Genomic DNA, 15,181 nt, shown 5'->3' on the forward strand with positions numbered 1-15,181 from the left:
GGTCCAATGATACAAGCCATTGAAAGTCACCCTACGTTGTGCCAAGTCGGTAAAACTCAACACTTCGTAGAAAAAAAATGTCTTCGGGCCTTAAGATCAGGTCATTGGGCTAGCTAGGCCCAACAAACAAGATTTTACACTTTGGGGCCCGAAGATGGTGCGTAGACGTCTGTGCACACTCGTATGTATGTGTATTACCAATCGTTATTTGTATGTATCAAGAGTTAGTAGTTGTGGATTTTCATTGGCTCGAGACCGAGCCAATTCGTTTGACAACGACTTTTGGTATTGTAATGAGTTGTATTTCGTTGGTAGTTGAGGTGTCATTATTTGATCACATTGTACATAATTAATCAGCCTTGAAATATTTCTGTTTTCAGCCCCTCATTATTTGTAAAATTTACATTTTCAACCCTTTTATTTGAATAATTCCCGGTTTGGTCCTTAAACTATTTTTCTTGACATTTTAACACCAAAAATTATTGAAATTAATATTTTCCAGCATATTTTTCAAAGAAAACAGTTTAAGTCCCTGAAAATGCAGTTTTTCTCGGTTTTAGCCCATCTTTTCGCAATTTTGACAATTTTGGCCCAAAATGGTAAATTTTTGCAACTTTGGTCCTTTTTAAATTTAAAAAGCATTTTAAACCTTTGAAAAGGGTTTGGGACACTTATAGTCCACTGTTTTACAGAATTTCACAGTTTTGGCCCTTCAAAACAGAAAAATTCGCATAGTGGGCCTTATTGGGCCGAAATTTACAATTTTAGCCCAATAGGCTTGAAATTTATGTTTTTAATCCTCGAAATGAATAAAATTCCAGAAATAGCTTTATTGAAACTGTTTTGACACATTTCAACTATCAGAATCTGTAAAATGTCATTTTGGGCCCTTAATTTTGTATTTTTCACATTTTTGGCCCAAGATGTGTGTTTTTAGCTTAAAGAAAATTGTTGCTAACCACTTGGCTATTCATCTAGTATCACTTATTATGTAGTAACATATTTGAAGCTAATACCATAAAACATGAGTTATATCTCGGTTTTGAGGGGTTTAATGGCTAGATCCAACATTAAAACACATATAAGCATACATATAAGCATGGAAATCATACAAGGCATACAAATACATATAGATCTACACTTTCACTTGTATTCCCCCCCCACAAAAACTCTTAAAAACAGAAAATAGGGGTATGAATCTCACCTTGGGGTGTTGGTTCGGTTTTTGCAATGAAAATGGAAGGAAAAATGAAGTGTTTTTGGCCTTGGCTCCCTTTGGTGAAGATCTTGAGTTTGAGATGGTTTGAGGATGCTAGATCACGATTTTTGTATAGATTAGGGGAGGATTTTGATAACAAAAGAATTTAAACCATAGATCTATGCATAATCTTACCTTAGGAGATGATTTACTTGCAAAAATCCCTTTGGAAAGCCTCTAAATTTCGAGATCTTTGGAGAGGGGAAGGAGAGAGCTTCTTGAGAGAATTTTTGAGAGAATTTTGTGAGATGTGTGTGTGTGTTGGTTATCCTCGGCCGAAACAAGAAGGGAGAGGGAGAGAGAGAGAGAGAGAAGGAAGAAAAGACTTTGAGGTGATGCTTGCATGGATGAATGTGATTTTTGCATGGAGAACCCATGGGTAAAAATGAGGTGGCACTTAAAAGTCAACCTCTCCTTGTGTTTGGGCCTTGGGCCGAGAATATGAAGGGAAGGAGGAAAAATTTGGGCTTTTGCCCCTAAGCCCAACATTAGAGGTAGTTTAGGGTATTTATTGGACTTATAAAATAAAATTGTGATTTTTGTGCTTTATTAAGCTAGGTTAGGTTTAATTATGGATCAAAACTTGTGTTTTATTTCCTTCTAGGTTCTACCTAGCCCAAAATATTGAAATAAACGAGTGTGGGTCCAATTAGAGCCCAATTAGGGTCCTAAACCCATGATAGTCCAATTGGAAGCTTATTGGTCCATTTGGATCCAATAAGGAAGTCTTAGTCCAAAATGGACTTAACCAAAACTTCTAGGGTTTCCAATTGTTTGATGACTATCTATAGTACTTGTATCTTGTATTTGGTTAAAGTTTTTGATTCACATTAACTTGAATGTGTAGATTACATAGCTTAAAATTCACAGTTGTGACATCATCCCCCCGTTAGAGGGAATTTCGTCCCGAAATTCTGTTTGAAAGCTAGATTTGAGACTTATTAGAATAGGTGCGGGTACTTCTGCTTCATTTGATCCTCGCGTTCCCACGTGAATTCTGGCCCACGCTTTGCGTTCCACCGTACCTTCACGATCGGGATGCGACTCTGCTTAGTACGCTTCACCTCCCTGTCCATGATTTCGATTGGTTCTTCGACGAACAGGAGATTCTCATTGATTTCGATTTCGTCAAGAGGAATGATAAGAGTTTCATCTGATAGGCACTTTTTCAGGTTAGAAAAAAAGTCGATTACGATATATGACTCTTTAGCCTTAGCCATGTAAAAAAAAGTCGTAGTATACATTAAACCAAGAGCGTGCATAAAAAGAACGTCGAAATCTAACTTCGTATGAGAAAGTTGTGATTTTTCTAAGATTTGGCAAAGCAGTGCACGACCCGAAACTCGAATTTTAGATCGAGCGGTTTTTGGCCAACGCGACCTAAATGAGTATTGAAGATCTCATTAATAGGAACTCAACGACAAAAAGACATACGAAAACGGAGTCTGTATGTAGTAGTTATGAATTTTACGCGGACATATAACAGTGTTATCTCCTCCTACTGTTAAATTTAAAATCGGTCTAGAATTAGCCGATGGAGTTAAGAAGATAGTTGTAGATTTTACCTTTACCTACGCGTGGATATAAAGAACGTCGAAAATAGAGCTTGTATGCGAAAGTTACGAATTTTTGAAAATCGGCTGTTTTACTTCTATGTGCGATGCCACGTGTCAGCTCCAGGCTCTGCCTTGGATCCTAAGCAAGCTCACGAGGTGAACACTAAAAACTCACGACGTGAGTGACCCCAATTCAGCCTATAAATAGAGAGTAAGAGCTGCCGAGTTCTTCACACCTCCCACCTTTTACTTTCTCTCTCTAACCCCCCCCCTAACCCCCCCCCCCCTAAAGCCTTGGAAAACCCCTAGCACGAGGCGGAAGCCCCTGAGCGCCCGAGAGCTCCGAGAAAAAAAAGCTTTTCAGCTCAGAAGCTCTGCTCCAGTGGAGCCCGGTTTTTAGCAAAACTCGTTGTAAGTGAGATACGCCTACCGTACTTTAAATATAACTTATATTTAAATATAATATCCTTATTATGAACCTATAAATAACATTTATCAGTGATTCAAATTTGTTATATTGAGTGATCTACTTACGGGAATGATGTATAGGCTGTGATTTAGCGAGGTGTTTAAAGTGGGATTTCCAAACAGTATACTTTGTATACCAAACGGACCCTACCTCCGATATGATCCTACCTGGTTGTTCCTTACTTGATAGATCATGAAGTAGACTCTGAGTTAATGACGAATCTAGACTAATAATTAGTCACTATAAATATTAGACTAAAATCTAGTGGTAATAATACTAAATTTCATCGAAGGAAATCATATTGTTAACAAGCGAAGCGCTGGTCGAATTTCGAGTCGTCACTTTAACAAGGGAGTATATAGTTACTTTCATCTTACACATAGATATGAAGTATTTTATATTAACTACATGCTATGTGTGCATATTATCTGAATACTTGTTGTCTATGTTGGATGAACGTTTTTATACATGTTTTAAACGATTTGAACTGTATATGTTTTTTTTATATCTACAAATATGTTGGGTATAACATGGGTAGATGAATAATGAGAGATAAAAGATGATATGAGTAAACATAGGCATCTGTGGACTTAGTGCCTATCAGATAGGCGATGGTAGCTATGGACTTAGTAACTATTAGATAATCATTGGTAGTTATGGACTTAGTACCCGATGAATGAACTTTAGCAGCTATGGAATTAGAGCTTTACGAATGAGCATTGGCAGCTATGGACTTAGTGACTGTTGTGTAAACCCTAATGACGATGGACTTCAGAACGAATGATTGAGGAATAGCTGATGCTTAGGGTAGATCCTTAAGAGTAAAGAAGATAATGGGGATGTGTAAATAGGTTGATTGTTTGATGTTTAAACATAATAATTATATTGTGGGTTGCAAACCCTATATACTCACCAGGTTTCCCAACTCGACCCATTCAGTTTATTTGTATCACAGGTGTCGATATGAAGCTACTTTACACTAAGGGATTTAAAAGAGATATAGATCACTAGTTTAAATGAATGTAAGTTCTATTTATGCTTATGTTTCTGTACTGATGATGACACCCCAAATGTTTTAAAATCAATAAAAACACATTTCATCGGAAATGCTTTGATAACGCATTTATCATGTTTTTATGGGAACAAATTTCACATCATTTTTATTAAAAGAGGTGCTCTGATTTTATAAAACATAAAAAAATCGATCTTTTCTAGCCGTGAAAATGGGAAGGTCACACTTTAGCTAATAAAACGACGTAGTTTAATAAGGTTTAGTACCTAAGTTTATGGGAGGCTGTAATTTATATTCAGTTTTCCCATATATATCCCCTAATCTAATAAATAAATGAATTTTTGCCACGTGTCATTCTCTTAGCGCTCCCAATTGATTTTTCCCGCTTCTATCATCTGACTGAATTTCTGATATTGCCATATCAACTCTTTACAAGAAACCTGATTATTCAATACTCATCGGTTTGTTCAACAAATTACGCATTGTTTCCTTTAATTTTGTCTTCTTGATTTTGGAAACCAAATACCAATTCAAATTTGAAATCCCCAAATCTCGCAAGCAATTCCAAATCAACGATATTTGAGGAAATTAGTGTTCTAAAACAAAATCATCTCCAAATCAGATGAATCCATTGAAAATTAGTTAAACCGATCGGAGGTTGTGTGAAGGTCGGAGCTCTCACGATTACATACACACATAAGACAAAATAGGTTTCGAGCATATTCGTGATTGAGGTGAATTTACTCGCTCTTGATTTTTCTGTTTCTTTTGTTTTAGATTAAATCGTAATATAAGATTAAGGGATGAAGCTATTTCAGATCGGAGAACTTCAGGATATACAGAGAATTAACTGGAAAAAGCAGGTATTTGTTCATCCGATTACACAAAAGTTGACTCAATCAACTTCTTATTTCATCCATTTAGATACATATTCATTAAATCTCTTCCTTATACTCGATTTTTTTTACTTTTGATTTGTTGGATTCCATTCTTGCAGATAGAAATGGAGAAAGAACCCGTACACCCAACTGGTGCGCAGTGAGTACCAAAACCCCAAGTTCAAGCATTACGCATCTGTCTGGTATGTATGTTATGTAATTACTTTTGATTTGTTCGATTCCATTTTTGTCTGTTTTGGTTAATAGACCTTTCAAAGAATATGAAGAAAAAACAATATTGATGGGTTTTTATACACTCTATATTTATTGAAACTGTAATTAATTAATGGTGCCCCTGGAGCAAGATGGGAAAAGTCTACTATTTCAGTCCAAATCATCTTCATTTTAATCTCAATTTTACTGGTCTCTTTACCATTGAACATAAACATAGACCATCTGCCATTGTGAGGTATGAATTTGTCGACCTCTTTTTGCGAATTCATTTGTAGCTTCAGATTTGTAGCAAAATAAATTTGTTTTTTTTTTTGTCGGTGCATTCTACTCCTTTAAAGCATTTGTTGCAGGTGGGTTGATAAAGGGTTATGTGATCTCGACTTTTGTAATCTTGAAGAATTTAACTTTAAAAGATATTATAGTTTCGTCATGGAAGGACTGGAGAGATTAGTATCAAATGAATTTATATCTTGGATGTTCTACCGGAGTGATTCTATCTTTCATTTTGTTCTATATATATCATTATAGGCTGAGTTGTCCCATATTTGCAGGAGTTCTTGATTATGATACAACTGATCAACATACCAGTCATATTTTTTAAGATTGTCAATCTGTGTATTACAATGTTTTTTGATATATAATTAATTTAATGAATTTAAAGATTTCAATGTTGTTTTACTTTGACTACAACTTGTAAGAGCTCAAAAACATGTAATGGTTAAAATCGTGGATTGTCAATAATGAAGGCAATCATTTTCTGCATTTAAAGGGTTATTGTTGTCATTTTCTACATATGTAGGGTTGTTTCTGTTATTTAGCATTTAAAAGGTAATTTTTGTAAGTTTTTACATTTAAAAGAATTTTCTATGTTTTTCTTCATTAAAAGGGTAATTTATGTAAGTTTATGTATTTAAAGGGTATTTTTGTTATTTTTTGCATTTTAATCGGTAATTTCTGTCATTTTCTGCATTAGAAAGATAATTTCTGTAATTTTCAGCATTTAAGGTTTAATTTTTGTTATTCCATGTATCTGTAGGTTTATTTTGGGTATTTCTGCATTTGAAAGGTTATTTATGTTATTTCTCATTTAAATGGTAATTTTTGTAAATTTCTACTTTTAAATGAATTCTCAGTAATTTCTGCATTAAAAGGATAATTTCTATAAGTTTATCTTGTGATCATTCATTGAGAAATTCTCTCGAGCAACATGTTAAATTAGTGTAATACAATTTTTACTTTTGAATGTTAGTCTTTGTGATAGTCAATTTTTAGGCTTGAACAAATTTGGCGATAAATTAAATTGAGACAAGCAAAGAAACAATTCAAGTGGAACAACTATATGTTGGAAGTTTTTATTGGTAACAAGTTTGATCTATACCTGCTTCCTGTTATTTAAATATGTATCATTTTTAATGATGTTTTCTCTCTTAATGGATTTTTTAGGTTTGCTCAAAAGTTGTACTATGTGGAAATAAGAATAAGAGACTCAATACAAGCCTCCTTATTTGTTATCCTAGATCTTCCGGCATATCTAACATTATTATAGATGCTGGCAAGTATGTAAAAACATGCTTTCATCACCGATTTCATCATGTTCATTAGACATATACACTTTTTCATAATTTTGTATTAAGATTAAATTGGACTCTTTTTTTTTTCCATTATTGTTTTGGGTTAAATTTGCATTTGTGCAACAAGGTTCAGCCTTTTCCCCAATTTATGCAACAAAAAAGTTCTTGAAACGAAATATGTTGCAACCACGTTTTGTCTTAGGAACAAAATATCCAAAATTATAACTAGAAATCAGCTACATCATGATGTGGCGTCGGTTAAATGCTTATTTATGCAACGATGTTTCACTTCTTTTTCTATTTATCCAAGATTGTTTCACTTTTTAAAGAAACATGGTTGTTAGATATGGGGAGGAAAACATAATGAGGTGATTATCAAATTTTCTTGATTTCATTAGAATCGTGTAAGTTCATTGTTCTTATACAATAGTTTCACCTACTAATTGCTTGGGTGTCAAGAACTTTGTACGTAGGATAATCCAAACTAATGACACTTTCAAGTTTAGGCAAAAGTGAGAAATCCTTATAACTAGATTCATGTATGGAGAGTTCACAATTGTTGCACTTTGTTACCGGTTTATGCAACCATTTTTTAGCCGATTAATCAAGTTATAGGTAAAATATCGAATCTTTGGTCCTAAAATGAAATGTAGTTGCATATTTTGTATTTGTTGTATAGATTGGAAAATTGCAAAACAAACACATTTTACTTGATTGATTTTGGTCTGATTCATGATGAATATGAATCAAAATCAAATATGAGTTAACTAGGTTCTAAAAGTTAGCGATCGATGGTAATTTTATATAGTTATTTGAATAATCAGTTTTCTTGCATGTTTCTCCAAATGTCATTACTTAGACCCTAAATAATCAAAATCCTTGGAACTATCGATCATTAGGAGAAATCAAGTAATTTTTTTTCCATCTCATAGATTTTTCTACTAAAGTGCCCTTCGATGGTTACCTACTTATGGGTAAGATTCATTTTTCTCATTTTCTCTTATATATTTCTGCCACAAAAATAACAAATCTTGTGTTTATTTTGAAACGATCTACCTCATTATTTCAAATTGCAATTCCTTAAATAAAAGTTGAAAGCACAATGATGTAATGAATATTAAATAATGTGTATAAACGTATTTTTTACGTATTTATATCTATTTTTAAGTATTATATAGATGTTTTTGCACAAAATACCCCAGCAAGTGTTGTTGTTTCTGTTTGTGGATTTGTGTAATAAAATTCAAAATCGCTAACAAAGTATTACATTAAAAATTGTTTAATGTTTACTTGATATTAATTTTTTTTAAACCCGTGTAATACACGGGTCTTACACCTAGTATATATATAGGGTTAGGTTCATGTGAGATGACTTAATTTTGTGAGATCGTGAGACGCAATCCTAGCCACTCATTTGGTAGATAAAAAAAACATTTTTAAAATACAGAATAATTGAAAATTTTCGAAAAAAAATTTTCAAATATTATTTTCGGAATTTATATTTTCCAAAAAAGTGAAAAAAAAAAATACAAAAAAAATAAAAATAAATATTTTTTACATATTCTAGTAGAATATTAGAATATTCTACATATCTCACAAGTCTAGTAGAATATTCTAAAATTCTAAAAATCATATTAAAATATTTACAGTGTAATATTCTATTAGAATATTTCACGTATTTAAAAAAACGGTAATTTTTATTTATTTATTTATAATTTATTTATTATTATTTTTAGGTAATTAAATTTCCAAAAATAATAATTAATGTTTTTTTGGATTTTTCTTTTATTTTTAGTTTTAAAATTATTTTTAGATTTGGTCTCACGGCCTTACAAAATTAGCATGGTCTCAAATGAACCTGAACATATATATATATATATATATATATATATATATATATATATATATATATAGAGAGAGAGAGAGAGAGAGAAAGAGGTAAGTTCAACTAAAAAAATAAAAAATATTGAGAATGGGGAAATGGAAAAGGAATCACGTGTGTTTTCCAACAAAACATGTTTTCTTAAACTATGTTAATCATAACCTTAATATATACAAAAACATATTATTTTTCATTTTTTAAAAATTTTTAAATGAGGTATTTTTATCAGAAAATGATTTTAAATGTATCAAAGTTCATAATTATTTATTCTCTATAAATAGACATCAATATTGATATAGTTGTAAGATAAAATAAAATTTATATTTTTTTATAGTTTCAACTATCGTTATTAATAAATGAATAAAAATGTATCAGATTTTTACTATAGTAAATTCGTTATTCACTTATGAATAAAAAGTATGATCAATTCTTTTTACAGTTTAATTATCATTCATATATAAATATAACATATCATAGACACTTTATAGTTTACATCAACTCTCGTCACATGTTATATTTACATATGAATAAAACGTGTATTAGTTTTTTTTCTCAAGTTATATACGAATAACACATTAATCATAATTTTGTTACGGTTCATTTGTTATTCACATACGGATAAGTAATTCAAAATTTCGAAACACTACGTCTTTTATTAACATACTACTTATTCATGTATAAATAACAAATAAACTGTAAAATTTTTTTAATAAATGTTTTATTCATATATGAATATTATATATGACGACTATTACACATTTTATTCATATATAAATATAACATGTGTCAAAAGATGATGTAAAAGAATATATTTTAGGTAAGAAAACTTTATTACGTGTTATATTCATATAAAAACGATACTTAAACTATAATAAAGTTAAACATACGTTTTATTCATAACTGGATAATGAATGTATTGAAATAAAAATCTGATTCATTTTTATTCACTTATGAATAACGAGAGCTGAAACTATAAAAAAATAAATTTTTTATTTTATCTTAAAATCTATATCAATATGGATGTCTATTTATAGAGAATAAAAGTTTTTGAAATTTGATATATTTAAAATCATTTTTCGATAAAATAGCTTTCTAAAAATAAAAAAAATAAAAAACTATGTTTTTGTGTATATTAAGGTAATCATTAGCATAGTTTAGGAAATCAAGTTTGGTTGGAAAACACATGCGGATCTGTTACCAATTTTCGCCAGTACATTTATGTGTTTTGCGGCAAAAATAAATGTGCGACTAAGAATGATTCTCCCATACTTAATTTTTTTTTCAATTGAACCATCATATATATATATATATATATATATATATATATATATATATATATATATATATATATATATATATATATATATATATATATATATATATATATATATATATATATATTTGGTTTAGGTTCTATGGAAAACAAAAAAAGCCTAAAAATCATAAAAATGCATAAAAAAAATACCTAGAGACCACAAGACTTTTTTTTGAATTTTATATGAAAAAATCGCAAGTTTTTAAAGAAACTCCCTGAAATTTTTTTTGAATTTTTTAATTTTAAAAAAATTTCAGCAAATTTCTGTAAAACCTGCGATTTTTTCATAAAAAAATTCAAAAAAAAGTTTTGTGGTCTCTAGGTATTTTTTATGCATTTTTATGATTTTTAGGGTTTTTTTGTTTTCCAAATAACCCTTCTCATATATATATATATATATATATATATATATATATATATATATATATATATATATATATATATATATATATATTGACGAGAATTAATCACTAAGATCGTTTAGATTTTTCACAGGTATGTTGATAAAGAACAAACAAATGAATCACAATATGACTAAGAATATAGAATCAATATGAAGCTTATGATTCAAATATAGTCACGCCTCAGCAGAGCTCGATGAAGAACTTCCACTGTAGAGGCGAGCTAAGGTTTACAATACTTGATAAGAAAGATAATAAAAGCGTTTTTGACTAATGATGCATGTATGCACCTTAAATTATAACATCCGGAAATTCAGGTATTATAATTATTCTTTTTATTTTGAGTTTTGTGGAAGAACTCGGCGAGTTGGTGCGTAGACTCGCCGAGTAGAGACGCGATTTCTCACCCGGATTAATGACCGGACTCGGCGAGTCGCATTGGTGGACTTGGCGAGTCTGCGCTGTTTAATGAAACCCTAATTTCTCAGGTTTGGGGCCTATTTAAAGGGTCTTATGGCCGTCATTTGTGCTCACTAGTCCCCAGAGTGAAACCCTAGTGATCTTGAGCGTTTGGAGTGAGATAAGGAGCCATTGTTGACCTTGGGGGTGTTATCTAGCAAGGGAAAGGAAGCAATAGCCAAGGGGAAACAAGAGGACCGACTTCCAAAAGATCTGAGGTCCAGAACATCACGTTTGAGGTACTATTTTCGAACCATTCTCTGTTATGGTGATGTTCATGTTGATTTAGGGCTTATTGAGCCCTTTTATGGCTAGATCTAGTGCTTCCTTGGTCCCTTAAGCGAGTTAGGTTATGGATCTGGACCCTTGGAGGTCCAGAGTGTCCCTTTGTCTAAGCTTTTTATGAATCCATGGAGGTTTTGGATTGGGGTCCTTGTGCTTGAGGTCAAAACACCATTTATGAGTCATTAGGTGTGTTATGAGCGCCAAGACATGAACTTTACGTGATGAATAAGCTTGGAAGGACTGGATCTATGAGTTAGTGAAGCAGATCTGACCTCAGAAGGTCGTTTGAGGTTGTGCATGGAATGCACTCGCCGAGTCCATTTCCAGACTCGGCGAGTTGGCGCGGGTTGTCCAATGATTTCGAACCAGGGTTTGGGTAACCGAGTCGGGTGAGTGACTCGGTGAATCGGAAGGGACTCAGAGGAATCGGGTCCCCGTAGAGACTCGGCGAGTTGAGTTGACCGTTGACCATTGACCAGAGTTGTTGGGTCAAAATATGGTTTATACTTTACTTTTCTGGGCAGTTGTATTTTTTCTGTAATATTTGTGGAATTTATGGCCTAGTTTACGGCCGTAAACACCTTACGGCTGCAAACTCATTTACGGCCCATGTGTTATCCGGCCCATATACCAAGTATAAATAGAGGTGTTAGGGTGAGGAGTAGAGATTGATGAACTAGTAGAGAGTTTACGGCCAGAGAGAATATGGAGCGTATGTGTGTGAATCGTTTATATCTGGAGCTTTAATTCATATCATTAATACAATCGAGATTCATCTTTTTCTTCTTCTCATTCTCTTCTAATTGATCTGACATCATCCGTTTGATTGGGATTCCGCACCATCAAACGGATCTGACTGATACACGGGCAAATTAGGGACTTACAATTGGTATCAGAGCCAAGTTGTATCAGTCAATTTTGTCAGATTTGGGGCATAATTTGATTTTATTTTCGAAATATTTTTGAGTTTTTGGATAGATCTCTGAATAATAAGGGGGGTTTGTTCTTCGTGTTTTTCATAAAAAGGGTTTTTGATTGAGTTTTGGAGCAAAAAAGGGCAAAAATCATTGTTTTTGGTCGTAACCTGCGAGGGGGTGGCGGCCAGCAGCTAGGGTTTCCGAGGTTCTCGGTCCGGAGTTTACTGCCCGAGGTTCACGGTCCGAGATTGCGGCCTCGTTTTGCGGCCTGCACCTCGTCCTCGCATCGCTTCTCGGCCTCGCAATGGATCCGAAGTTCGCAGCAGCATCTTCCTTCGCATATTAAAAAGGGGGTAACGGATTTGGTGCTGCAGAGGATCGAACCAGCGTCCTCCGATTCCTCACTTCAGCGCCTTACCAACCCAACTAGCTAGCAACTTGTTCAAATCCTTCGCGAATTAATTCAAAAGGCTTCGCTACTGCAACCAAGTTTCGCATTTTTACACTTTTAACCCCAAAATTCAATTTCTTTTGATTTTTAAATTCTTTTTTCATCCAAAATAAATAAATAAATAATAATAATACTAATATAAATAAATAAATAAAAAGAAATAAAAATTAATAAATTAATAAATAAAATTATATTTTAATTTTTGACTTTTATTATTAACTTGTGACCTTAAATTTTGACTTTGACTTCCAAGTTTGACCTTTGACTTTAAACTTTGACTTTTTCGTTTAACTTTTAAATTTTCAAATTTAACTTTTCGGTTTGACTTTTCAAGTTTGACTATTGAGTTTAACTTTTTAAATTTGAGTTTTAAGGTTGACTTTTATAATCAAAGGGTTTGACTTTTAAGTTTGATTTTGGCTTCTAGTTGTGCTTTTTAATTGATTTTAAGGTCTACGAGGGAGTTGAAACATGAAAGAGAGTCGTCAGGATATGTTAAGACAAAATTTCAACATTTTCGATTATGTCCCTAGAGAAACGCTCGAAACTCAGTTGCATCGATTTACTACACTCACTACTGAGATGAATATAGCCGGAATCTTCTTGACTAAGTTCGAGATAAACAAAAAGCTGCTAAATTCACTTCCGAAATCGTGGGATATGAATGTGGCCATCATCAAGAAGACAAAAGATCTCAATCATCTTAGTCTTGCTGATATAATTCAAGAACTTGATGCTTTGAAGTGTAGAGAAACAATGAGTTCTGAAAATATTCTGGTTACTGAGGTTACATGTACTCCAACTTGTGAAGCCACGATTAAATTTCTTCGGGAACAAATTGATATATTTAAAAGAGAAGTTAAGGACCTGAGATATGAAGGATATCAACTCAGGAAAGGACAGAAACCCCTGAAGGCTAAATTAGAAGCTAAAACCAAGGACTTTAGGAAACTTCAGGAAGAGTATAGCAACAAGTGTGAAAATTATGATTATGTTAAGAGACAACTTGTTGTTGTAACTGAAGAACTTGACGCTTTAAAAATCAAGTGTGGAAAAACTGATGTTAGTTTCAAAAATTATACTGCGTCAAGTCAGACAGTCGAGTCCTTATATGAAACCCAATTAAGATTCAAAGAAAATCAAAACAAGGGTCTAGGGTATGATAGTGTACCTCCTCTTTATAATCATAACTACACATCCATCCCTATGACACAGGGTGAAACTGATAGGGAGCCACATCTTCGATATGGCAAACGAGCTGGATTTGTGTTAGGAGGAGTTATTAATGTTGAAAATACTGATGTTTCTGTTATATGTGCAGGTAAAGTAGTAGAGGATGAGAACAAGGAGAGTTCTTCTGAACAAACAAACGACCCCTTGAACTCTAAATCTGTTGCTTCTAATCAAACTGTTGTTGGTAAATACAGGCCACCATTTCAAGCTAAACAAAGTGCCTGTTGCAACTGTGCGTGTGGGAAAAATAAGAGACAAGGCAAGGATACGCCACCAGGGGCAGGAAGAGACAAATCCCCAGTGAAGAAAAAGACATGTTTTCACTGTGGAACACCTGGACACATTGCCAGAAATTGTCCTAATCGCGCGTATGTTCCCTACTACGCATAAGGATGGCAAAACACGCCAAGTGGGAGATACTTCAAAAGAAATCCTTCCAGTTCACGTTCAGACAATGTTGAATGGAACGCGCAGAAGGCTAAGAATCAATCCCACAAGGCCAAGAATCTAAATCCCAAGGGCAAGAAGGGAATGCCAGCCAAGAAGCCCAATCCAAGAGATGCTCCTGTGAAACCAAGACCGGTTAGGTCAAAGTCATCTAGGCAGACGACTTCAAATTCCAAATCAAGTACTGAGCCACCCATCGGATCGAAAAAGAAATGGGTTAAACCCAACTACAAATGGGTTCCGAAGGATCAATCTCCCAAATCAACTAACGATTCTAATATTTCTATGTCTTCTGTTTGTGATAAACAGGACATGTTATGGGAGAGACTAACGTGCAACGATGACAAAGGTCGACCCAATTTTAAAATGGACTGGGTTCCAAAGACCAACTAATCCCGCTCTGTGTCGGAGCAGCTATGGAGGCATATCATCAAACTTCGATTTGTTGGTAGTGGCTGTTCCAGGCACATGATAGGGGACATCTCTCAACTGTACAACATTCAGACTTTTGTTTGAGAGTATGTGTCTTTTTTCGGGAAACGAAGAAAAGAAGGGATCACATGGGGTTAGTGCTTAATGATATGAAGAATTTTCGGATCTGTTCTGAGATTATGCTTACTGTTCTCAGACCTTCTGAATGCAATTTCAATCAGTGACTTACGGTTTGCGTTTTCTTCTCTATACTCTTGAGTTTATCTTACTCTGATTCGTTTCAAAGACAAATTTTTGTTTTAAGATAGTTTAAATTTGTGCATTTACTTTCGTTTCTCTCCTATGCACAAATTTAGGGGGAGAAATAAAAACAAAACAAAA

The sequence above is a fragment of the Lactuca sativa genome, chromosome 5, assembly GCF_002870075.4.
Source record: "Lactuca sativa cultivar Salinas chromosome 5, Lsat_Salinas_v11, whole genome shotgun sequence".
Taxonomy (NCBI): domain Eukaryota; kingdom Viridiplantae; phylum Streptophyta; class Magnoliopsida; order Asterales; family Asteraceae; genus Lactuca; species Lactuca sativa.